This window comes from Dendrobates tinctorius, unplaced genomic scaffold, assembly GCF_039654945.1.
Source record: "Dendrobates tinctorius isolate UK_male_01 unplaced genomic scaffold, ASM3965494v1 ptg000323l, whole genome shotgun sequence".
Lineage (NCBI taxonomy): Eukaryota > Metazoa > Chordata > Amphibia > Anura > Dendrobatidae > Dendrobates > Dendrobates tinctorius.
Window position 1 is genome coordinate 1078615 of NW_027361990.1, and position 27040 is coordinate 1105654.

The 27040-nt window shown below is 46.1% G+C and overlaps 1 pseudogene; it reads right to left on the bottom strand.

Annotated features, from left to right (window-relative positions):
- Positions 1-9341: 9341 nt before the first annotated feature.
- LOC141074085 (vomeronasal type-2 receptor 26-like) lies at positions 9342-25827 on the bottom strand (annotated as a pseudogene).
- Between the last annotated feature and the right edge of the window lie 1213 nt (positions 25828-27040).

Below are 27040 nucleotides of genomic sequence, written 5' to 3' on the forward strand. Positions count from 1 at the left end.
ATTTACACCCAGGCCTCAACTCAATTGCACAGTCATAACTCCTATGAGGAGGCAGGGACGCAGACTTACTCTCACTACATACATCATAAAAATCAGCCAAATAGTCAGGAACATTATGAGACTGGGGAGAGGTGGAGAAATCAGGAGTGTCACCAAGAGCACACCGACAGCCCCAACTCACCACAGACACAGATTTCCAATCCAAAACTGGATTATGGATTTGCAACCAGGGCAAACCCAGAACAATAGTATCATGCAAATTATGCAGTACCAAAAATCTACAATTTTCTTGGTGGTCTGGGGCGACCCACATTATCACCTGGGTCCAAAACTGAGGTTTATTCTCCGCCAAAGGAGTAGCATCAATACCCCTCAAAGGAATAGGCGTCCGCAGAGGTATCATGGGAAAACCACAACATTTAGCAAAATCCAAATCCATCAGATTCAAAGCCGCTCCTGAATCCACAAAAGCCTTGGCGGAAAATGTGGATAAGGAGCAGATCAGAGTAATTGCCAAAAGAAACTTAGGTTGTACGCCACCCACAGCAAATGTGTGTGCAAAACTTTTCTCTCGTTTAGGGCAGACAGAAATAATATGAGGCATCTCCACAGAAAAAGCACAGCTTATTACGCCTTCTATACTCCTGACGTTGCACCCTAGACAAAACTGTCTCACATTGCATAGGTTCAGACATTTGTTCAAAAGGTGGCAACACCTCTCGTGTAGTTTTACGTTCACGTAAACGCCGATCAACTTGAATGGCTAATGACATAGAATCATCAAGACCAGAGGGAACAGGAAATCCCACCATAACATCTTTTACGGTCTCTGCCAAACCCTTCCGAAAGAGAGCTGCTAAGGCACCGTCATTCCATGTAGTAAGGACCGCCCACTTTCGGAATTTTTGACAGTATAACTCTGCAGAATCCTGACCCTGGTTCAATGCCAATAGGGCTTTCTCAGCTTGATCAATAGCATTAGGTTCATCATACAACAACCCCAAGGCCTGAAAAAATGCATCCACATTAGTCAGAATAGGATTTCAGGTGTCAGAGAAAAAGCCCAATCCTGGGGATCGCCGCGCAGCAACGAGATGACAATTTTAACCTGCTGCAAGGCAACAAATAATTTACAATTATTCTTAAAATTCAAAAATTTAGACCAATCCCCAGAAAACACATCAGGAGTAGGGATTTTGGGTTCAACAGCATGTGATTAAGCGAGATAGGCAGAAATTCCCCGCATTTCAGCAGCGAGCTGCTCCACACAATCAGACAATTGCTTAATCTCCTTTAAGGAAAAAATCCTCCTACGGCCCCAGAGAAAAAGAGGAAAAAATGCATATATATAAAAAAAAAAAATTCTGACACTTTTCTTCTTTTTTTTTTTTTTTCTGCTTTTGAGTACCCTAGAATCTGCGGTATGGCTGGTGATTCTGTTATGAATGAGTCACCAAGGAGGAAAAACAAAACAAGCTAAGCCACAGAAAACCAGAGAGGTTCGTAGCTAAGTGGATTGCAGACCCCTGATCCTATCCACACAACTAGCAGTAGCTGTGGAGCGTACCTACGATGATCCTAGACGCCTCGTCACAGCCGGAGAACTAAATAAACCTAAAGCAAGAAAAAAGGAAATCTAAACTGCCCCAGAGCAGACCCCAAAGAAAAAGACAGCCCCCCAAACATGTATTGTCGGTGAGACAAGATGAAAACACAAACACAGATAGAAAAATAGGTTGAGCAAATGATGGGGCCCACACTAACTAGAAAGGACAGGAAATGAAAGATGCTGTCTGCAATCACGCACAAAACCCTGCCAAAAAATGTCCAACACTTTCTGATAACAAAAACCCTGAAGTCGCTAGACTTCAATTCCCTATATCAGCACTCTGGTATATTCTGAAGACAGAGCAAAAAGAGACCAATCTGATCAGGGACAAAAAGCAAACCGGCATAAACAGAGACATAAGAATGGAAATTCAGCACAGCCCCAGCAGGGGCTGGCTGACCACAAAAACTGAGTAAACAAGACCAAATCTCATGTGAAAAAATAGCAGAGCACACTTAGCTTGAGAAGGCAGGAACAGAACTGGAAACCAGAACCTCAGGGCAGGAAAAAAATCACCAGCACAAAATTAGGGAGTCGGCTGTCTTAAATCCAGTCAGAGACTCCTGATGTCCACTCATAGTTAGTGTTGAGCGATACCTTCCGATATCGGGAAATATCGGATCGGATTGGATCGGACCGATACCCAAAAAGTATCGGGTATCGCCAATTCCGATACCGGAAACCAATGCAAGTCAATGGGACAGAAATATCGGAATTAAAATAAACCCTTTCTTTCCTTGTAGGTTAATTCTACATGAAGGAAAACAACTAAGAATAATGTAGAATGTATTGGGGGAGGAGGAGGAGACATTAAAGGCATAGGGGTTTAGCCCAATCAAATGGAATAGCAGGAATTAATTTTTTTTTTAAGACGTTTGGAGGTTGACTGAGCCCCTGACCCGGAGGACACGGCACGGATGCGGGCACCTGTATGCACAACAGACTGTGAGTAAAGCTTTGGAACTACATGCCCTGGTGTCCTCCAGTTATTCCTGCGCCAACACACTAAGCACTGCTACATCTCTGTGCCTGGCACTGCACCATCTGCGTCTCTTCACTACCTCTCCATCTACACTGCCCTGGGACTACAGCCTTACCTGTGGAGGGCCACAACATCATTGCTGCACCACACCATCTGTCCCAGAGGATCTGTCTGCAGCGTCGGCTTAACATCTTCATTGCCGAACACCACAGGTGGCGTCACGAATCATTCACTCATAAACTTTAATCATCATCCACACGTTCAACATTTCCTTTTACAATGGACGCCCAGGGCCACGGACCGGGTCACAGCTACTGTGACATCTCCCATTGAAACCAACGGGCCCGGTACCGAGTACCCTACCAGCCCTGGCGGGCGATCCAACTTGGTGGAAATACATAACAGAACAGGTTGTCCGGGCTTTTCACATAATCTCAGTGCATATCTAGGCTGCAGAATGCTGACAATAAGTAATTTAGGCTGCAGAATGCTGACAATAAGTAATTTACCTTCTGTGGCTAGTCTGCACGGTTTCCATGATATCATCTCTTGCTTCTAAGATAAACGTCCGGGGGGGGGGGTTCTGGCATTGAAATGAGAACTTGTCGTTTCCTCCTCCGTCACTAGTTTCACTTTCCATAGATCACTGTTCTGCGTGTGTCTGGGGGAGGAGTAGCTGGGTGGTCTGCTCGCAGCCAATCACAGCCATGCCATTAGTTAACATGCCTAACAGGATGTGCTCACACTTCTTAGGATTCCTCATTGGCTGAATCAAATCAAACTGGCTCATAGCATTATGGGAACTTCCGATTCCGGTATTCGATATGCAAAAAGTATCGGAACTCAGTATCGGAATTCCGATACCGCGAATATCGGCTGATACCCGATATTTGCAGTATCGGAATGCTCAAGACTTCTCACAGTCCTCCTCCTCAGGTGGCAGGTCTCTGCCATTTAGATCAGCTTCATTACCTATTGTTACCACTAGAGGGAGCCCGGATGGAGAACTCACGACTCCTCTGTCAACACATCCAGCTCCACCACCCTCACCAGAAGCCAGAGGTAAACCAGAAAATGAGTTCACAACAGCCCCGCCTTTCACACAGACTTTTCCCTGTGCCCCGCCTTTCACACAGACTTCCCTGCGCCCCGCCTTTCACACATACTTTTCCCTGCGCCCCGCCTTTCACACAGACTCCTCCCTTCACACTGACTTCACACAGCACACATTATAGTATCATCTCACTCCCATATTGGTGCCTCTGAAGCCGAGTAATCTTTAGCCCTCAAAGATAAAGTACAAGCTGCTTTCAACTTGACCAGTTAAAAACTTAGGCTCTCCACCAAAATGAGTAGAGGATGGCAGATGTGGAGGTGTTTCCCAAGAAGAATGTTCTTGATAAGAGAGTTGAACCAGTGTTTGCAGGAGTTATAGACAGTGCGTCCATAAGATTTGAGCGGTCATGCGCAGCCTGGACAACATTTATTGGTTCATAGCAAGTTGGCTAACCAGTCCAGATAAGTCCTCTGTATCCAGCAGGAATGGTCTTGACGATTCTGCTCCTTTGGAATCAGAGCTTGGTTCTCAGAATCACTAGGAACCTTCAGTGATCAATAATTTATTCCCTATTGTGGTGTAGTTACCACTATGTCAGCTAGGGGGCGCTGCGTGGGTGTCCCAGGACGGGTGTACAGGCACATTCAGTGTGGTAACAGGAGCAGGGTCCTAAATGACCATTATTGGTCTCAAGGTGGGTGGCCTTGGGATGCAGGCTCCAGGGTGTATTGATCAGCAGAGGTACTGCTGATCTTTCTGTTACACTGTGTCAGGGAAGCCTGTGTGTGTCTATACAACCTTTAGTGATGTCATAGTCATGTGATCACCTGTGGGTGTGGTTACAGGGCTATGTAATTGAGGTGTTTGGCACATGTGAGAGAGAGTGGAGGGAGTCTGTCCAAGTGTGGACAGACTTCCATGTGTCCAGGTGGGACACTACAGAGAGTGTATATGGGGAGGACTACAGCTCCCAGCATGTGCTGAGACTCTCAGTCCGAGTCTGAAGCCACGGACATTTCTGTTCCTTTGCCTGAAGTGAAGGTTACATTTCAGTGTTATGCTGCCTTGTGGGTTTATGAAGTTAATAAACCCCATGAACTTTGGGAAAACCTGTCTCATGATTGTCTCCCGCTGCACCTGAGCGAGTCACATCCCTACAATTGGTGACAGACTGCGGGCAGCGATTCCCAGAAGCACGTGTGGCAGTGCTGGCGATTCTGAGCCAGGAGAGCAGACTGTCTGACAACCGTGAGTAATACTGACCGAGGTCAGAGAAAGTGACTGTCTTAATATTTGTGGGATACCTCTGAGGAGAAGAGGCGTCCAGGAACCTGTGTGGCCGACACAGGTAACAGACAGGAGTCTGTGTTGCACTGACCAGGGTCAGTGAGAGACTGTGTCCCTGGAGGGGTCAGTGAGCAAGGTCCTGGAGGGTCAGTGTTGGGAGGAGCCCTGAAGCACGTGCTATGACCTTGGACCTGGTGAGGCGTGTGTTGGGCAGTCTCAGGTGGAGACGGATGTCCTGAAGAGCACTCGCTGAGCCCCTGGACCTGGTGAGACCGGTGTGTTGGGAAACCCTGGGAGGAGGGCTGCTCCCTGAATAGCACCCGGTGTGCGCCTGTGTGTTTGACGGTCTCAGGCGGAGACGGTACGTCCTGAACAGCACACGGACAGGACATGAGAGACTGTGCATGTGTTTTTGGTTTTTTTTTTCTTTTCCTCTGCAAAACCTGAAGGTGCTTGCTGTGGCTCAGTGGGGTCACGAAGGTCTCGCAGCACAGGGTCCTGGTGTTTTTCCTTTTTTGGGATCTGCCCTGGGAGCATTGGTAGCAGACGCTGTCTGTCTACACCATCCTGCTGCAGCTTTATTGCATGTGACTAAGCGGATACAGTAGTTGTGGCTTTACACAACTATTGAGGGTGAGTACCCTGTATTATTGCTGCATAACCCATTATACCTGCACTGGTAAGGCCCTATGGGCGCGCTTTTGTGGTTTTTATCTTTGAGGGTGACAAGCGGTTTCCGGTAACCCGGCGGGGTTAAGAAGGGGACAAGCGGCTTCTGGTGGATCGGTGGGTCCACGAAGACTGCGCAGCAGGAGCTGCAGTGACACCAGCCGCTGTGTGTGTGTGTGAACAGCAGCCGGAGGTGCTGGTGATCAGTGACAGCAGGAGCTGTGGTGGTGCCAACAAAGACTTGTGTGGTATCGTTAAAAGACAAACTGTACTGTGTGAAATGTGGCATAAGAAGTTCTGCAGAACGGACATGGGGGAATCCCAAAAGGGGGCGGTGACCCAAAAGGGAGTGGTAACCAAAAAAGGGGTGGAGTCCCAAAAGGGGGCGGTGACACAAATTGGAGTGGTAACCCAAAAAGGGGTGGAGTCACAAAAGGGGGCGGTGACCCAAATTGGAGTGGTAACCCAAAAAGGGGTGGGGTCCCAAAAGGGGGCGGTGACCCAAATTGGAGTGGCAACCCAAAGTGGGGTGGTGGTCCAGAAAGTGGCCAAGTGTGAAGAAGTGACAGCACTGGGTGACTCACTAGGTATGTCTGGAGTACCGCAGTGTATGTGCAGGTCTTTTTCAGAATGTGGAATATCCTTTCCAGGTAGTAATGATGGGCCACAGATGTGTACAGTGATGCTGCACCGGGAAGGAGCCTTTGGTCGGCTGGACTCAGAGAGTCAGGTGACTCTGACAGGAACGCCTCTCGTTTTCTCTCTGACCGAGAAAAACGTCAGGGTTCGCTGTAAACACGGGGTCACGGTGAACTACGCAGTAGACACAGTAGTGTTTGAGGGGACCAAAGGTGGTGAGTGCCAAGGTAGAGGGATACCACAGGACTTAGTCTATGCCTGGGAGAGGGGCCGGGACTTTCTTTTGTTTGATGACGTTTGGTCGGACGGTGGAGATGCTTCGACTGTGGGGCAAGCAGACACTGAAACAGTGACGGCTCCTGACATGGACAGGTCAGAGGTAGAACTGACCAGAGGAAGAAGTACATCTGCCCAACTGACGGACCTGACGTCTCGTGATAAGACAGATGGTGGGCTGGGAGATGAGACTACTGGACTAGACACATTGGTGCTGAACGGTAACTGGAGGGTTCACTCGACTGGTGTGACTGACCCAGTAGTACCCTTTGATGATATAATTAAAGAGGTAGTGGTGAGACACGTGCTGGCCAAAAGAGAACAAGATCGTGAGATACAGCTTATAAAGGAGACTGTAACAGAACATGTCGAACGGGAAAGAGTCCTAAGGCAAGCAGCTGAGCACAGAGTGGATGAGCTGGAGAAGGAAGTCTCTGAGCTCAGAGGTCACCTGTCAGCGTGTAAAACCATGAACAAGACCCTGTTGGAAGATATGGAGGTGCTCAGAGAGGCCCAAGAGAAGCATCAACAGGAGATTCTCAGGAGAGAGGATCAGCGTCGCTACCTGGCAGAGGAGCGAGATAAAGTTCTGCAAGAACTCAATGGAGTAGTAAAAGGTCTTCTACAGGAGAAGAAGTGGATGGGCGAAGACGTACAGCGGCCTTGCCCGACTGATAGCAAGGCAGAACTGCCAAAGCCCATCTTGGAAAAGGGTCCTGAAGACTGTAAATCTCAGGAAGATGGTGAGCCAAGAGCTGCACAAGACAGTCACCCGGTCTTGGCAGATACCTTGAGGGAAGTGTCCGTGGGGAACCCAGAGCCATCTGTCCAGGATGAGAGCAAGTCCATGACCTTCAAGTGCGTGATGGAGGTACCCGAAGACGTGCGAGAAGCGTGTGCCAGCGAAGGTGTGCATGAGACCTTTTAAAAGGCAGTAAAGGCCTATAGTGTGAGCTGGGCTCCAGAAACAGACCAGTTGGTGATACTGGCAGAAACGGAAGACACAGAGAGAAGGGTGGCTGTCCTGAAGGAGATGCACCTACAATGTCTCCGCACGAAACAGATGCTCGTGGAGCGTAATAGGAAAGCCGCTCGACGTCTGGAGCTTGCAAGGGAAGCGCAAAGTCGGCTGGGCTTTGTGGAAGACATAATTCCGGTACCCAAAAATCTGGTGGGGAAAGTTGTTAGCAGACTTGGAAAGGTAATGCAGGAGATGGTGAATCGATCCAGTGTGAAGAGAGTGAGGATCCCACCTGCTGCTGAAATCCAAGTCGCTGTTGAAGATGACATGGTTCCTGTCATTGTGGTTGGTTCGGTGGAAAGCATTGGGAAGCTTCGCATGCTCCTGGAATATCGGGTAGCGTACCTGAAGGAGATTGAGCAGCTAAGACAGGATCGACTGCAGGTGAATAAGCAGATACAGAATGTCAGGTGGCGTCCCCCTCCAACCCAAGGTGTAAGGACCCGAAGGGATCCTCCAAGGAATGAAAGGACAGGTAGTCGAAGGCAAGAACGTCGAGAGTCCGCAAGTGGCCGGTCTAATCTTAGTAACATAGGCACGAGACTTGGTGGTGGACATAGCGACAGAGGGTCAGACTCAGACCAGCCAGTTGGCCCAGCTGGACGTGGGACTCATGACCGTGCGAACTGGGAGAGCCAGTCAGTGAGAGAAAGGTCACGTGATGGAGCACACTGCAGACAGGCGGAGACTAAAGAGTGTCTGGTCACACTGACGGACGTTGACGGGAAGGCCCAAGGCTGAGATACTGACCGCTGGGGGCAGGGGAGGCCTAACGTAAATATGCAGTATGACTACCGAAACAGACGGAGATGGTCCTCCCGACTGGTAGGGCAAGGTGACATGGGTGCCAGGTCTCAAGATCCCTGGGTGATGTCATGTGTTCAACCCCACAAGTTTGAACAGAGGGGGGGAGGTATGTGGTGTAGTTACCACTATGTCAGCTAGGGGGCGCTGCGTGGGTGTCCCAGGACGGGTGTACAGGCACATTCAGTGTGGTAACAGGAGCAGGGTCCTAAATGACCATTATGGGTCTCAAGGTGGGTGGCCTTGGGATGCAGGCTCCAGGGTGTATTGATCAGCAGAGGTACTGCTGATCTTTCTGTTACACTGTGTCAGGGAAGCCTGTGTGTGTCTATACAACCTTTAGTGATGTCAGTCATGTGATCACCTGTGGGTGTGGTTACAGGGCTATGTAATTGAGGTGTTTGACACATGTGAGAGAGAGTGGAGGGAGTCTGTCCAAGTGTGGACAGACTTCCATGTGTCCAGGTGAGACACTACAGAGAGTGTATATGGGGAGGACTACAGCTCCCAGCATGTGCTGAGACTCTCAGTCCGAGTCTGAAGCCACGGACATTTCTGTTCCTTTGCCTGAAGTGAAGGTTACATTTCAGTGTTATGCTGCCTTGTGGGTTTATGAAGTTAATAAACCCCATGAACTTTGGGAAAACCTGTCTCATGATTGTCTCCCGCTGCACCTGAGCGAGTCACATCCCTACACTATCTACAGGAGAAAACCCCTTTGTCATAAAGTTTCCCTGTACAATATTTCTCCTTGTCCTGCATTTTAATATCACTTCCTGATCTGCAGCTATTGGCTGAAACTGCTCCTCAGATGTCTTGCTCTGCCCCTGCATAACATCTGCATCCCGGTAATACTGATAATACTCTACATACAAAGGTCGGCTGTTATAAATGTTTCACTCAGTCATTATCAATGTGATTGGATCTTAGATTTTACTTCAATAATCTACATCCACATTTAATGAAATATGTGCACAGTAATAAAATGAGACTTAAATCTACAAGGATAGAATCATGTCCAATCTCACGCAGTCCGGCTCATTATATAGGACTTTGTATTTTGCTCAGGTCTGCAGAGAATTATAAAGCATTTAGGGAAAAATATACAGCCTAAAAGTCCAGCATTAGAGGTCAGGATGGCAAATATCTCCACGGCCACTGTGCGTTTGCCTCTAGTGTTGAAATAAGCCGGGATCATGGCTATCCAGACACTGCAGAACACCAGCATGCTGAAGGTGATGTACTTGGCCTCATTAAAACTGTCCGGCAATGTCCGGGCTAAGAAAGCTGTAATAAAACTAACAGCAGCCAGAATCCCCATATAACCCAGGACAGAGTAGAACCAGAGATCAGAGCCTTCATTACACTGAACTATGATCTTCTCAGTATAAGAGTGTGTCCAGCTCCTGGAAGGGGGGACAGAGGGTCACCCAACTCATACAGATGACCCCCTGGATAGAGGAGCAGATCAGGAGCACACAATTCGGGAGTTTTACTCCAGTCCATCTTCTCCACACACTTCCAGGCTTGGTGGCTTTGAACGCAATGTAAACCATTATGGTCTTTGCCAACAACGAAGAGATGGATATTGAGAGTAGTAGTCCAATACAGATCTGACGTAACATGCAGGTACCATCAACAGGACGACCAAGGAACAAGAAGACACAGAGGAAGCTGAACATGATGGAGACCAGGAGAATAAAGCTCAGGTTCTTGTTATTTGCTCTCACGATTGGAGTGTCTTGATATCTAACAAAAATCCCCAATATTATTGCAGTCACTGTAAGAAGTAAAATGGATCCCGATAGAGCAGTCAGTGATATCCCATGATCAGAGTAAGAGAGAAATTCTACCAGTTTGGGGACACATTGGGTCTTGTTCTCATTGGACCACTCATGGTCAGGACATGTCCTGCAGTTTTCATTGTCTATAGGAAAGACGACAAGAAATATCACAAAATATGACTGAATTTGTGACCAAGGCTCAGGTGTAGATAGAAATAGTACCTACCAGAGGTGTTTGATATTTCTCCTTCAGAACAAGGAATACAGCCATAACAGCAAAAATAGATTGAATTTCCTGGGACTTTTCTATTTCCTGGTAGACAACTTTTTGTACATTGGGACTTTGGTTTCTAAATTCAAGAGACACAGTTTTTCCTTATTATAAAATGTATCATATATAAAGCCTCAACCCCAAAGTATCACCGGAATTATACATTACCTCATTGTTACTGGTTTTCCACTGAACTAAATGGTCGTTGATGGAGAAGGTTGGCAGATTGAGGTTACCTAAAATTATAGGTGAAATGTGACCAACAACGCTCGAGTGCAAAGTTTGATTGACTATAATGTGGTTATGGATTTGGTAATTGTCTAAGAGTTCTCCATGCTCTGTGAAAACCCTTCCACCAAAAAGATTCAAATGCTTCAAGGTATGCAATATCTATGGATTAAAATAAAAAAAAAAATATAGCCACACATTAGAAATATAACCAGCAGCAATCATGGAATGCATGACCTATATACACATATATAGATATGTTCTTCCTCTTCGTTCCTCATCTCCCAAGATGAATGGTGCAAGATGAGCAGCTTTGAACAAGACATAATTTTTTGATACTGTAAGGCTATGTGCCCATGTTGCAGAAATGCTGCGGAAATGTCCACAGCATTTCTGCAACTCCCTGCCGTGGGTAAAACGCATGCGGAATTCGCATGCGGTTTCCTGCAAAACACAAGCGTTTTTAGCTTGCAGAATGCTTGCGCTTTCTAAGTGATTTGAAGCATCGCTTGGAAAAGTGATTGACAGGTTGATCACACACAAGCATAGTGCTTGACAAGTGTGACCACCTTTTTACTATTGATAGGATTAGATACACGGCTCAGCAGACAGTATCGCACAGGAGATGATTAGATAAAGGGTTCAGCAGACAGTAACACACAGGATAGGATTAGATACACGGCTCAGCAGTCAGTATCACACAGGATAGGATTAGATACACGGCTCAGCAGACAGTAACACACAGGATAGGATTAGATACATGGTTCAGCAGACAGTATCACACAGGAGAGGATTAGATACACGGCTCAGCAGGCAGTATCACAGGAGAGGATTACATATTGTGATAAAACACTCTGGGATCGCCTTTGCTGGGGTCAAAGGTCACGTGCATTCAGCATGAAACTCAGGCACAGAGCCGGGGTCCGGGTATAACTGACACTGGGTCAGGTTTATTAAAGGTGAAAGCAATGCATAAAGAAAAAAACATAAAACAAATCCTTGCCTGTCAGGCACTAACTAAACAAGGTACAACCTAACTACCAACTGGCGGGCTTCTCCCGTCCAGCCAAACCACAGTTGCAGTGGGCACTGCTTCCACTCACGTGTGTCTCTCACACAGGCAGGCTCTCTGTGTTCCCAGGCTGAGACACTCACACAACGACCTGGCATCCTTTTATATCCGCCTCCCATTATTCATTAGTAACCAGGTGATATACTGACCAGACTAGGCCACATAGGAAAGGTATCTGGGCGAGATATACCTTCCCTCATCCACTATTCCCACATGATTCTCACATATCCCCCCCTCTGCTCAGACCACTCCGGTCGAGCAATGACACCCGCCAAACAGTGCACTCGAGAGGGCATCTGCATTCCCCATCTGTACCCCTGGGCGGTGCTCCACCGTAAAAGTGTAGGCCTGCAGGGCAAGGAACCACCGGGTCACCCGGCTATTCCGTTCCTTGTTCAAATGCATCCACTTGAGAGGGGCATGGTCAGTGATCAACCTGAACTTTCGGCCCACCAGGTAATATTTGAGGGCCTCTAGAGCCCACTTAATGGCTAGGCACTCTTTCTACGACTGCATACTTTTGCTCATGTTTGTTCAGCTTCCTGCTGAGATAGAGGACTGGGTGTTCCACTCCGTCCCTCAATTGTGACAGTACGGCCCCGATACCGGTATCAGAGGCATCCGTTTGTACCACAAACTCGCTGCAGAAGTCCGGAGTCACCAGTACTGGTTGAGAGCAAAGTGCCCGTTTTAGGCTATGGAAGGCTTCTTCAGCCGCTAAACTCCATTTAATCATGACGGAGTCTTTCCCTTTTGTAAGATCCGTCAGGGGGGTAGCGATGGCTGCAAAATTGGGTATGAACCGGCGATAATAGCCGGCGATCCCCAGAAAGGCTTGCACCTGCTTCTTGTTGACAGGTTGCGGCCAGTCCTGAACCGCCTGAATTTTATCGAGCTGGGGTTTAACAATACCCCTCCCAATTACATACCCCAAATACCGGGCTTCTTCTAGCCCGATGTGACATTTCTTGGGGTTCGCGGTTAGCCCTGCCTCCCACAGGTCGTCAATCACAGCTTGTACTTTCTGGAGATGAGTCTCCCAGTCCAAGCTGTAAATGACAATGTCATCCAAATAGGCCGAAGCGTACTGCCTATGTGGCCTTAGGACTCGATCCATCAGTCTCTGGAAGGTCGCCGGTGCCCCGTGCAGTCCAAACGGCATATACTGAAATAAACCTTCTGGCGTAGCAAATGCCATCTTTTCTCTGGCAGCCTCCGCCAGAGTGATCTGCCAATACCCCTTTGTTAGGTCTAGAGTCGTAATATACCGGGCTTTTCCTAACCAATCTATTAACTCGTCGACCCAGGGCATAGGGTAGGCATCAAATTTTGAGACTGCATTCAGTTTCCTGAAGTCATTGCAGAACTGGATGGTGCCGTCCGGTTTAGGAATTAGCACAATCGGGCTGGACCAAGCACTGTGCGATTCCTCAATGACTCCTAACTCTAACATTGCCTTCACTTCTCGGGAAACGGCTTCACGGCGCGCTTCGGTAGGGTTTTACGTGAACTGTGACACCAGGTTCCGTTACGATGTCATGTTTCATTAGCGTAGTCTGCCCGGGTTTTTCTGAGAAAAACTTTTGGTTGTGAAGTAGAAAATGCCTGACCTCAGTCTTTTGCCGCTCCGAGAAAGTCTCTGCAACCCGTACCTCCGGTACAGTATGCAAGCAGACGGGACGGGCCAGCTCCGCTGACAAGGCAGACCGATCTTTCCAGGGTTTTATCAGATTTACATGATAAATCTGTTCATTTTTCCGTTTACCTGCCTGGTATACTTTGTAGTTTACTTCACCAACTCTTTCCTTGATCTCAAAGGGGCCCTGCCACTTTGCCAGGAACTTACTGTCCACCGTGGGGACCAGGATCAACACCCTATCTCCGGGTGCAAACGTACGGATCTTGGCGCCCCTATCATAGATTCTTTTTTGGGCTCCTTGAGCCTGCATCATGTGTTCTTTGACGATAGGCATAACAGCCGCAATACGGTCCTGCATTTGTGTGACGTGATCTATCACCATTTTAAACGGAGTGACCTGACCCTCCCAGGTTTCTTTTGCAACGTCTAACAGTCCGCGAGGACGTCGGGCGTACAATAACTCGAAAGGCGAGAATCCCGTGGAAGACTGGGGAACTTCCCTGATGGCAAAAAGCAAATACGGAAGTAAATAGTCCCAGTTCTTCCCATCCTTGTCTATCACCTTTCTCAGCATCTGCTTCAGAGTTTTATTGAACCGTTCGACCAACCCGTCTGTTTGAGGGTGATACACGGATGTGCGTAACGGTTCGATCTGTAACAATCGGCAGAGCTCCTTCATTACCCTGGACATAAAGGGGGGTCCCCTGGTCGGTGAGTATCTGTTTTGGTCTACCGACCCGACTAAACACATGCACCAGTTCCTTGGCAATCATCTTGGTGGCCGTGTTACGCAAAGGGATGGCCTCCGGGTAACACGTGGCATAATCCAAGATGACCAGGATATGTTGGTGTCCACGCGCAGACCGTGGAAGGGGCCCAACTAAATCCATCCCAATCCTCTCAAACAGGACTTCAATAATAGGTAAGGGTACCAAAGGGCTACAGAACCAGGGCTTAGGTGCAGAGGCTTGGCAGTCAGGACAAGACTCACAATATACATGAATATCGTGATGCATGCCTGGCCAAACAAAACAGTGTAATATCCTTTCGGTGGTTTTCTGGACTTCTAAATCCGGCAAACGGGGAGGTGGACGGCTGTCGGCCTCCACCTCTTCCCCGGTCTCCTCCGTATCACCCGCCATGACTGAAAACGGGAACTGCAGGTCATTTCCAGCAGACTCTTCCCCCGAGTATTCGGGGGAGACCTCTTCCAGGGGTTCGGGACCCACACGTGCCTTGGGAGAAGAATCATGTACACTATTACCCTGGGGTATCAACTGATTCTCCCACAATTGCCAGAAGTGGGGAAAATCCTGGCCCAGGATAACATCATGCAATAACACCGGGACGAGTCCCACTTTATGTTGCACAGACCCATGGGAAGTAGTAATGCATATGACCGTGGTGAGGTACGAACAGGTGTCTCCATGCACACACGTTACAGAAAATTTGTCTGATGGTCCAGTCGGGGCTGACACCAGACTGGCCTTCACCAGAGTCACCACACTTCCTGAGTCTAACAATGCCACCACATTTTTTCCATCAACAGTTAAATCACACACGTGTTTTTCCACATCCTTTTGACCAGCATTCACACTCACTACCCGTGCAACCATAGACATGCGGTTTTTAGAGTCTGTGACGTCGCACTGCATGGGTTCAGTAGTGAGAGGACAGTTCGCAACAATGTGTCCCATCTCTTGGCAGCGGAAACACCTAACGGGCCCCTTGCTTAGACCATAGTTCGTTACTCTCGGCCTCGCATTGCGGGCAGTCCCGTTTTCCTCCCCCACTGTCTTAGGGATTTTTCCTTCTCCCCTACTCCCTGGAACAGTCTTACCGGTTCCACGTGGAGACGCTGAAGAACGAGGTGGGGTAGCGTCGTCTCGGAGTCCTTCCGCCACGGAGTAACGTTCAACCAGATCCACCAGTTGATCTGCCGTCGTAGGATTTCCATGGCTTACCCACTTCCTCAGGGCTGGCGGTAGAGCTCTCAGGTACTTGTCCATGACGACTCTCTGGATTATCTCTGGCGCTGTCAACACCTCGGGTTGTAGCCACTTCTTCGTCACGTGGATCAGGTCGAACATCTGTGACCGCGGTGGTTTATCCGGCTGATAAGTCCATTGATGCACTCTCTGTGCACGGACAGCGGTCGTCACTCCCAGCCGGGCCAAGATCTCGGCTTTCAGTTTGTCAAAGTCCTGCGCAGCTTCAGGTTCTAAGTCATAATAAGCCTTTTGGGCCTCACCGGAAAGAAACGGGGCAATCAGGCCGGCCCATCGTGCCTTCGGCCATTTTTCTCGCACCGCAGTCCATTCAAACGTGGTCAGGTATGCCTCGACGTCATCTTCGGTCGTCATTTTCTGCCAGTACCGACTCACGTGAATCACTCTCGACTCTGCTTCCAGGTTAACCTCAGGTAAGCTTGCCAGGCGCTGCGCCACCTGCTGGAGAAGCGAACCATCGGTAGTTGTCATGTCCACCAATTCCTTCAGCTGGGCCATCATCACCCGATTAGTTTCTTGCTGGACGGCGGTGGACTGTACCAGCACTTTCACCACGTCCTCCATGCTCATGCTTCCAACGTGATGCCGGCGTTCTCCACCACAATGTGATAAAACACTCCGGGATCGCCTTTGCTGGGGTCAAAGGTCACGTGCGTTCAGCATGAAACTCAGGCGCACAGCCGGGGTCCGGGTATAACTGACACTGGGTCAGATTTATTAAAGGTGAAAGTGATGCATAAAGAAAAAAACATAAAACAAATCCTTGCCTGTCAGGCACTAACTAAACAAGGTACAACCTAACTACCAACTGGCGGGCTTCTCCCGTCCAGCCAAACCACAGTTGCAGTGGGCACTGCTTCCACTCACGTGTGTCTCTCACACAGACAGGCTCTCTGTGTCCCCAGGCTGAGACACTAACACAACCACCTGGCATCCTTTTATATCCACCTCCCATTATTCATTAGTCACCAGGTGAGATTCTGACCAGACTAGTCCACATAGGAAAGGTATCTGGGCGAGATATACCTGCCCTCATCCACTATTCCCACATGATTCTTACAATATACAACTCATAAAATGGTATCACACAGGACAAAATTAGATACATGGTTCAGCAGTCAGTATCACAGGATAGGATTACATACACGGCTCAGCAGACCGTATCACATAGGACAGGATTAGATACATGGTCCAGCAGTCTGTATCACACAGGATAGGATTAGATACACGGCTCAGCAGTCAGTATCACACAGGAGAGGATTAGATACATGGCTCAGCAGACAGTATCACATAGGACAGGATTAGATACATGGTTCAGCAGTCTGTATCACACAGGATAGGATTAGATACACGGCTCAGCAGTCAGTATCACACAGGAGAGGATTACATACACGGCTCAGCAGACAGTATCACATAGGACAGGATTAGATACATGGTTCAGCAGTCTGTATCACACAGGATAGGATTAGATACACGGCTCAGCAGTCAGTATCACACAGGATAGGATTACATACACGGCTCAGCAGACCGTATCACATAGGACAGGATTAGATACATGGTTCAGCAGTCTGTATCACACAGGATAGGATTAGATACACGGCTCAGCAGTCAGTATCACACAGGAGACGATTAGATACATGGCTCAGCAGACCGTATCACATAGGACAGGATTAGATACATGGTTCAGCAGTCTGTATCACACAGGATAGGATTAGATACACGGCTCAGCAGTCAGTATCACACAGGAGAGGATTACATACACGGCTCAGCAGACAGTATCACATAGGACAGGATTAGATACATGGTTCAGCAGTCTATCACACAGGATAGGATTAGATACACGGCTCAGCAGTCAGTATCACACAGGATAGGATTAGACACATGGCTCAGCAGTCAGTATCACATAGGACAGGATTAGATACATGGTTCAGCAGACAATAACACACAGGAGAGGATTAGATACATGGCCCAGCAGGCAGTATCACACAGGATAGGATTAGATACACGGCTCAGCAGTCAGTATCACACAGGATAGGATTAGATACACGGCTCAGCAGTCAGTATCACACAGGATAGGATTAGATACACGGCTCAGCAGTCAGTATCACACAGGATTTGATTAGATACACAACTCAGCAGTCGGTATCACACAGGATAGGATTAGATACACGACTCAGCAGTCAGTATCACATAGGATAGGATTAGATACATGGCTCAGCAGTCAGTATCACACAGGATAGGATTAGATACACGGCTCAGCAGTCAGTATCACACAGGATTTGATTAGATACACGACTCAGCAGTCAGTATCACACAGGAGAGGATTAGATACACGGCTCAGCAGTCAGTATCACACAAGATAGGATTAGATACACGGCTCAGCAGTCAGTATCACACAGGAGAGGATTAGATACACGGCTCAGCAGTCAGTATCACACAGGATAGTATTAGATACACGGCTCAGCAGTCAGTATCACACAGAATTTGATTAGATACACGACTCAGCAGTCAGTATCACACAGGAGAGGATTAGATACACGGCTCAGCAGTCAGTATCACACCGGAGAGGATTAGATACACAGCTCAGCAGTCAGTATCACACAGGAGAGGATTAGATACATGGCTCAGCAGACAGTATCACACAGGAGAGGATTAGATACACGGCTCAGCAGTCAGTATCACACAGGATAGTATTAGATACATGGCTCAGCAGACAGTATCACACAGGAGAGGATTAGATACACGGCTCAGCAGTCAGTATCACACAGGATAGGATTAGATACACAGGTCAGCAGACAGTATCACACAGGATAGGATTAGATACACAGCTCAGCAGACAGTATCACACAGGAGAGGATTAGATACACAGCTCAGCAGACAGTATCACACAGGATAGGATTAGATACACAGTTCAGCAGTCAGTATCACATAGGACAGGATTAGATACATGGTTCAGCAGACAATAACACACAGGAGAGGATTAGATACATGGCTCAGCAGACAGTATCACACAGGAGAGGATTAGATACACGGCTCAGCAGTCAGTATCACACAGGATAGGATTAGATACACGGCTCAGCAGTCAGTATCACACAGGATAGGATTAGATACACGGCTCAGCAGTCAGTATCACACAGGATTTGATTAGATACACAACTCAGCAGTCAGTATCACACAGGATAGGATTAGATACACGGCTCAGCAGTCAGTATCACACAGGATTTGATTAGATACACAACTCAGCAGTCAGTATCACACAGGATAGGATTAGATACATGGCTCAGCAGTCAGTATCACATAGGATAGGATTAGATACATGGCTCAGCAGTCAGTATCACACAGGATAGGATTAGATACACGGCTCAGCAGTCAGTATCACACAGGATTTGATTAGATACACGGCTCAGCAGTCAGTATCACACAGAATTTGATTAGATACACGACTCAGCAGTCAGTATCACACAGGAGAGGATTAGATACACGGCTCAGCAGTCAGTATCACACAGGAGAGGATTAGATACACGGCTCAGCAGTCAGTATCACACAGGATAGTATTAGATACATGGCTCAGCAGACAGTATCACACAGGAGAGGATTAGATACACGGCTCAGCAGTCAGTATCACACAGGATAGGATTAGATACACATGTCAGCAGACAGTATCACACAGGATAGGATTAGATACACAGCTCAGCAGACGGTATCACACAGGAGAGGATTAGATACACAGGTCAGCAGAGAGTATCACACAGGATAGGATTAGATACACAGTTCAGCAGACAGTATCACACAAGAGAGGATTAGATACACAGCTCAGCAAACAGTAACACACAGGATAGGATTAGATACACAGCTCAGCAGACAGTATCACACAGGATAGGATTAGGTACATGGCTCAGCAGACAGTATCACACAGGATAGGATTAGATACAGGGCTCAGCAGACCGTATCACACAGGATAGGATTAGATACACGACTCAGTAGACAGTATCACACAGGATAGGATTAGATACACGGCTCAGCAGACAGTAACACACAGGATAGGATTAGATACACGGCTCAGCAGTCAGTGTCACACAGGATAGGATTAGATACAAAGGTCAGCAGACTGTATCACACAGGATAGGATTAGATACACGGCTCAGCAGACAGTATCACACAGGATAGGATTCGATACATGGTTCAGCAGTCAGTATCACACAGGATAGGATTAAATACACGGCTCAGAAAATGGTATCACACGGGACAAAATTAGATACATGGTTCAACAGTCAGTATCACAGGATAGGATTAGATGCACGGCTCAGCATTCAATAACACAGGAGAGGATTAGATACACGGCTCAGCAGTCAGTATCATACAGGAGAGGATTAGATACACGGCTCAGCAGTCAGGATCACACAGGATAGGATTAGATACACAGCTAAGCAGACAGTAACAAACGATAGGATTAGATGCACGTCTCAGCAGACAGTATCACACAGGATAGGATTAGGTTCACAGCTCAGGAGACAGTATCGCACAGGATAGGTTTAGCTACACAACTCATCAAACAGTATCACACAGGACAGGATTAGATACACAGCTCAGCAGACAGTATCATACAGAACAGAATTAGATACACAGCTCAGCAACAGGATGTGCCAAAGGAGAGGATTTTAAACGCCTCCAGTTTCCACTGGCATTTGTAATGTCCATTAACAAGGCTCAGGGACAGTCCTTGAAAGTTGTAGGGATCAATTTGCAATCTCCATGCATTTCTCGTGGTCAACTTTACGTGGCCTGTTCAAGAGTTGAAACTGCCAAAAATCTGTTCATCTTTGCACCGAAAGGAAAAAAGCAAAAATGTTTATCAAAAGGCTCTTGAATGAGTTGAAAATAGAATACTATCAATACTTAGGTAATCGATTAGTTAATTTGTGTTGCAAATCTGTAGTGTTGAATATATGATGTGATTATAATTTGTTATAACTAACCACAGTTAGTTACTATGCCCGGGCAGCGCCGGGCTGTTCACTAGTGATATTAATAAAGGCATTTTTATATAAACTTAATCCTTTTACCTGTTTTTTGTTATTGGTATTTAGTCTGTACCATTCTATATTTTATTAAATTTTTATGATTTTTTATATTATTTATTATTCTTTATTTTTTACTATTTTTTCCATTCTTTTTGGTGGTTATTCTCTAGGAGTTTATGTGGCTGTGTTATATACTATGAGGGGTACATTATACCTTATATTCTATGGGGGAGGCTGTGTTATACACTATGGGGGGTACATTATACATTATATTCTATGGGGGAGGCTGTGTTATACACTATGGGGGGTACATTATACATTATACTCTATGGGGGAGGCTGTGTTATATACAGTGGCATTTAAAAGTTTGGGCACCCCTGGTCAAAATTACTGCTATTGTGACCAGTTAAGCAAGTTGAAGATGCAATGATCTCTAAGGCTGGTTTCACACTTGCGTTTTTTTTCGCGGGATTTTAGTGCTAAAAAACGCATGTGTTTTTTTTCCTATACTTTGCATGGGATGCGCTTATGTGCGCATACACATGCGTTTGTATGCGTTTTTCCGCGCATGCGTTTTTTTGCGGTATGCGCTCGGGCGCACAAAATGCATCCTGTTGCATTTTTTGGGCGTCCGACTTGCCTCAAAAAAACGCATGCACGCGCAATGCGTTTTTTTACAGCAAGACACCCATTATAAGTCTATGGGTGCGCATATGTGCGCATTGGCATGCTTATGTATGCGTTTTTTTGCGCATGCGTTTTTTTTTTACCATTAGTTGGACAATGGATTTTAGGGGCTTGGGTTAGAGTTAGGGTTAGTTAAGGGGGTTTAGGGCTAGGGTTAGGGTTAGCTAGGGTTTAGAGTCAGGGTTAGGGTTAGGGTTAGTATGGTTTGGTTAAGGGTTAGGGTCAGGGTTAGGGTTAGTATGGTTTGGTTAAGGGTTAGGGTCAGGGTTAGGGTCAAGGTTAGGGTCAGGGTTAGGGTTAGGGTCAGGGTTAGGGTTAGGGTCAGGGTTAGGGTCAGGGTCAGGGTTAGGGTCAGGGTTAGGGTTAGGGTCAGGGTTAGGGTCAGGGTTAGGGTCAGGGTTAGGGTTAGTAAAGTCATGGTTTGGGTTAGTGTGAGGGGCCACCTAATGTTGGAAAAAACGCAAGCGCGGTAAAAACGCACTAAAAACGCATACAAACGCATAAAAACGATGCGTTTTTTTCATGCATGCTCATAAAAATGCTTGAAAAAAACGCAGCATTTGTATGCGTTTGTATGCGTTTTTTCAATGCGTTTTTTTGCGGGAAAAACGCGCTGCAAAAAAAAGCAAGTGTGAAATTAGCCTAAAAGGGCTAAAGTTAAAGATGACACATTTTCTCTGTATTTTAGGCCAAAAAAATTATGTATTGTCATTTTTTACATTTTAAAAATTACAATAAGGAAACTAGGCCAATGCAAAAGTTTGAGCACCCTGCTTAGTTAGTACCTAGTAGCACTCCCTTTTAAAATATCACAGCTTTTAGTAGCCAGCCAAGTCTTTCAATTCTTATTTGATGGATTTTCATCCATTCTTCCTTGGAAAATTCCTCCATTTCTGTGAGATTCCTGGGTTGTCTTGCATGCACTGCTATTTTCAGGACTAGCCACAGATTTTCAATGATGATCGAATCGGGGGACTGTGAGGGCCATTGAAAAAACTCTAGCTATCGCCTTTTGAGGTAGTCTATTGTGGATTTTGATGTGTGTGATCATAATCCATTTGTAGAAGCCATCCTGTTTTCAAATTCAGCTTTTTTACACAAGGTGTTATGTTTGCATCAAGAATTTGTTGAAATTTCATTGAATCCACTCTTCCCTCTACCTGTGAAATGTTCCCTCTGCCATTGTCTGCAACACAACTCCAAACATGATTGATCCATCCCCATGCTTAATGGTTGGAGAGATGTTCTTTTCCTGAAATTCTATGCAATTTTTTCTCTGCACATACCTTTGATCATTGCGACCAAAGAGTTTTATTTTAACTTCAACGATTCACAGGACTTGTTTCTAAAATGCAATGGGCTTGTTTAGATGTTCTTTTGCATACCTCTGATGCTAAATTTTATGGTGAGGGTGCAGGAGAGGTTTTCTTCTGATGACTCTTCCATGAAGGCCATATTTGATAAGGTGTCTCTGAACAGTAGAACAATTACCACAACTCCAGAATCTGCTAAATCTTTCTGAAGGTCTTTTGCAGTCAAGTGGGGGTTCTGATATGCCTTTCTAGCAATCCTACAAGCAGCTCTGTCTGAAATTTTGCTTGGCCTTCCAGACCTTATCTTGACCTCCACTGTTCCTGTAAACTGCTATTTCTGAATTACATATTGAATTGAGGAAAGGACAACTTGAAAACGCTTTGCTATCTTCTTATAGCCTTCTCCTGCTTTGTGGGCCTCCACCATTTTCATTTTCAGAGTGCTAGGCAGCTGCTTAAAAGAACCCATGGTGGCTGTTTTTTCGCACAAGGTTAGAGGAGGCTATGTGTTTCTAAACCTGTGGAATCTGCATCAGCTGGCCTTTCCTAACATTGAGGGTGAACAAGCCATATCCCTTACAGGCTAATTAAGGTCTGAAACCTTGGTCAAAGTTATCTGAGCATGCAAATCTCCAAAGGTGCCCAAACTTTAGCATCGGACCATTTTTCTTTTTGCAATTTTTAAAATGTGAAAAAATTACAATGTGTATTACTTCTTAGCCTAAAATACAAAACAAATGTGTCATCTTTAACTTTAGGCCTTTTAGAGAGCATTTTATCTTCAACTTGCTTAACTGTTCACAATAACAGTAAATTTGACCAGGGGTGCCTAAACTTTTGCATGCCACTGTACTATGTGGGTACATTATACATTATATTCTATGGGGGAGGCTATGTTATATACTATGGGGGGCACATTATATTCTATGGGGGAGGCTGTGTTATATGCTATGGGGGGCTACATTATGTTCTATGGGGAGGTGGGCTGTATTATATTCCATGGATGCTATATTATATTCTATGGGGGGTTGTATTAGATTTTATGAGGGAGGATTGCATCATACTCTTTGATGGGGCTACATTATATTCTATGGGGAAGTGGGCTGTATTATATTCTATTCGGGGCTACATTATATTCTTGGGGCAGCTGTATATATTTATTATATTCTATGAGGGGTGATTGCATCATACTCTATGAGGGGGCTACATTATACTATATGAGGGGGCTACATTGAATTCTGTGGGGGGCTGCATTATATTCTATGGGGGGCTAGATTATGTTGTATGGGGGCTTCATTATACTTTATGAGGGGGCTACATTATATTCTATGGGGGCTGAATTATACTCTATGAGGAGGGCTACATTGTATTCTATTGAGGGGCTACGTTATACTATATAAGGGGGCTAAACCTAAAACAAAACACAAAACAAATATCCTAAAATAAAAAAGTAAAAAATAAATTGCAAAAATTGCACGACGGTAGTAATAATAATAAGGGTATTTAGTTAACTTAATTTTGATCAAAATAATGTACAAGCCATCCCGCCACGTCACTGCAACTCTTGTGGGACAGTCCTAACTCTTGTATTTGAAACCTTTCCATTTGTCAAGTGACGTAAATGTGAACAAGGACAGAGGGACTGAACCACCAGTAATAGCATAAGCCAGACAGGATGGATCAGAAAAAGAGGGCGGTCACACTCTTATATGCACTGAATGCACACTGAACTAAATGAGAAACTGGGTCTGAGCTGAAAAAGTAAATTAATGTGTATGCAAAATGTAATTGCATATGAACACATGACCTTTACACAGAGAAAACCAAAAACAAAACACAAAACAAATATCCTAAAATAAAAACATAAAAAATGAATTGCAAAAATTGCATGAAGGTAGTAATAATAATAAGGGTATTTAGTTAACATAATTTTGATCAAAATAATGTACAAGCCATCCCGCCACGTCACGGCAACCCTTGTTTGACAGTCCTAACTCTTGCATTTAAAACCTTTCCATTTGTCCATGTGACCCGGTGGGCGTGGCTACGGACCATGTAAGGTGGCTTGGGTAGGTCAAATGAGGGAATGTTTGGACCCGGTTGGTCCGTTGTGGAAGGTCCCGCTGGGAGATGGGGCTTCCTGCCTGACAGTACGTGAAGTGGCTGTGAGTAATGGCTGCAAGCATCTGACAGTTCCCAGGGGAGGGAATGAACGTCTGCAGTGAGCTGAAGCAGCCATGAGGTAACCCTGAAGGGGTGAGATATTGGTGAGGCTGAAGAGCCTGAGTACTGGTCATTGCGTAACCCTGTGTGACCACAGGCTTAAAAGAGGGAAGCTCTGTCATGAACGCTATGCTGATTATATGAACTTTATGTTGCTGCTGTGGGTTTATGATGCCTGAATAAACCGCATGGATTGTTATTGTTTTATGGAAAACCCGTGCCGGACGTGATTATTTGGCTGCCAAGCGAGTGTCCCCAACCTTGAATGACAGCGCTACCTTACACTCTGCTTTCAGAATATACCAGAGTGCTGATATTGTGGGCGACTTCAGTATTTTTCTATCAGACGTGTTGGACATTTTTTGCAGGTTTTTTTGCGTGATTGCAGACAGTGTGTTTCCTTTCCTGTCCTGTCTAGTTAATGTGGGCCCCATCGTTTGCTCAGTCTATTTTCCTACCTGCGTTTGTGTTTTTATCTTGTCTCACCGACAATACATGTTGGGGGCTGTCTATTCCTTTGGGGTCTGCGCTGGGGCAGTTTAGATTTCCCCTTTCTTGCTTTAGGCTTATTTAGCTCTCCGGCTGTGTCAAGGTGTCTAGGATCATCGTAGGTACACTCCACGGCTACTGCTAGTTGTGTGGATAGGATCAGGGGTTTGCATCCGCTTAGTTACCAACCTCTCTAGTTTTCTGTGGCTTAGCTTGGTCTTGCTCTCCTCCTCGGTGACCCAATCATAACAGTTAATGCAGTCGTGCTGTGTGTATGCTGGCCATGTGTTCAACCATTATCATATAGCAGAAGTTTTATATCACTGCACGGTGGACCCTGGGTTGCGATTGCACTTCATTATACATCTTTATTTAGTGCAATCCGCCAACCCTTTCAGCTAGGACCTGTCTCCCCAACACACCATATATCTTAGGCCTGTTTCACACATCTGTTTTTCACAATCAGTCAAGATCCGCCGTTTTGTGAAAAAAACGGATCCGCCAATTTTCCTTGCGGATCCGTTTTTTTCCTCATTGACTTTAATTATCGGCAGATTTTGACTGAGGATCGTCCGCTGCATCCGTATTTCTGTGGATCCGCCAAAATTTTGGCGTCCGCAGAGATCACCGAACGGACCATGCAATGCTTTTTTGCAGTCTGGATCCGCATTTTTGCCTTTTAACCCTGAATCAAGTGTTGCTGCTGGTTGAAAATTCTCTCTCTCTCTCCTTACCCGCAACCTCCATTCCTCGCGCATGATCTCCAGCCCCACATCTCTCATCGCGCGATCTCCAGCCCCACATCTCTCATCGCGCGATCTCCAGCCCCACATCTCTCATCGCGCGATCTCCAGCCCCACATCTCTCATCGCGCGATCTCCAGCCCCACATCTCTCATCGCGCGATCTCCAGCCCCACATCTCTCATCGTGCGATCTTCCACATCTTTCATCACGCGATCTCCAGCCCCATCCCGCGAGATGACCGGTATTAATTATTATTTTTTTTTTTTCCTGCCGCGGTTCCTTTAAATTTTTACCATCGGCGGATCCGTACATCCGCCTATCCGCTGTCCCCCGTTTCTGTCAGTCCGCTTGCATATCCGTTTTCCGCTATTTTGGCGAATTTAGACTGACAGAATAAAAAGGAAAGTGTGAAACAGGCCTAATACATAGACTATTTGAATAAAGGGTATTATATATTATTAAAACCAGGTCTGTAAGCTTCTGGGATTGCTACTATATTTTTTGCCATACATTTGTTTATTGTACGTGTTTGTTATTGCACTTTATGGTGGTGGGGTGCATATAGGGCCATAGTAGGGCCATCCAACATTGAGCAGGAGAGCAAAATTCATCCAATTAGCGTGCCAAGCTCAGAGGCAAGGCAGGGAATTACTGAGGGGATTTCTAGGGATAGTTTCATATCCTACTCTCCTCACTTGCTCAGAATCATGACTGGCACCTGGCAGTGTGTAACATGGCATCATTTTTTAGAATTTGGAGTGTTCAAACCAAATATTATTGGTTTTAAATATAAATAATAAGATACCTTAGTTTTTAGGATCCGTCGCTGTAGATTTTATTTTCATTTAAATTCTTCTATGACCCTTAACAATGATAATTAAGGGGTTAATCTATTGCATTCAGTGTTATCCGTTACTCTTGGGTTGTATCACAGTTGACCCCTGCACTGTATGAAGTCCATGCACACAGCATCCACAGTACCGGCTTGCTGGACATCATGAAGTGGCTTCAGTTAAGGCATATCACAATTCAATATAAATTGTCCCAAAGTTCAGCTTATTAAAAGGGATCTGTTAGCACAGAATGACTGTTCAAACCAATTACAGGCACTTGGTGTACCCATGGAATGGCTAAACATTTAAATGCATGTTTCTACTTGCTTATTTTTCCTATATCTCCACCCTCCCCTCTTCATTGGAAGGGGCATTTAAAGCG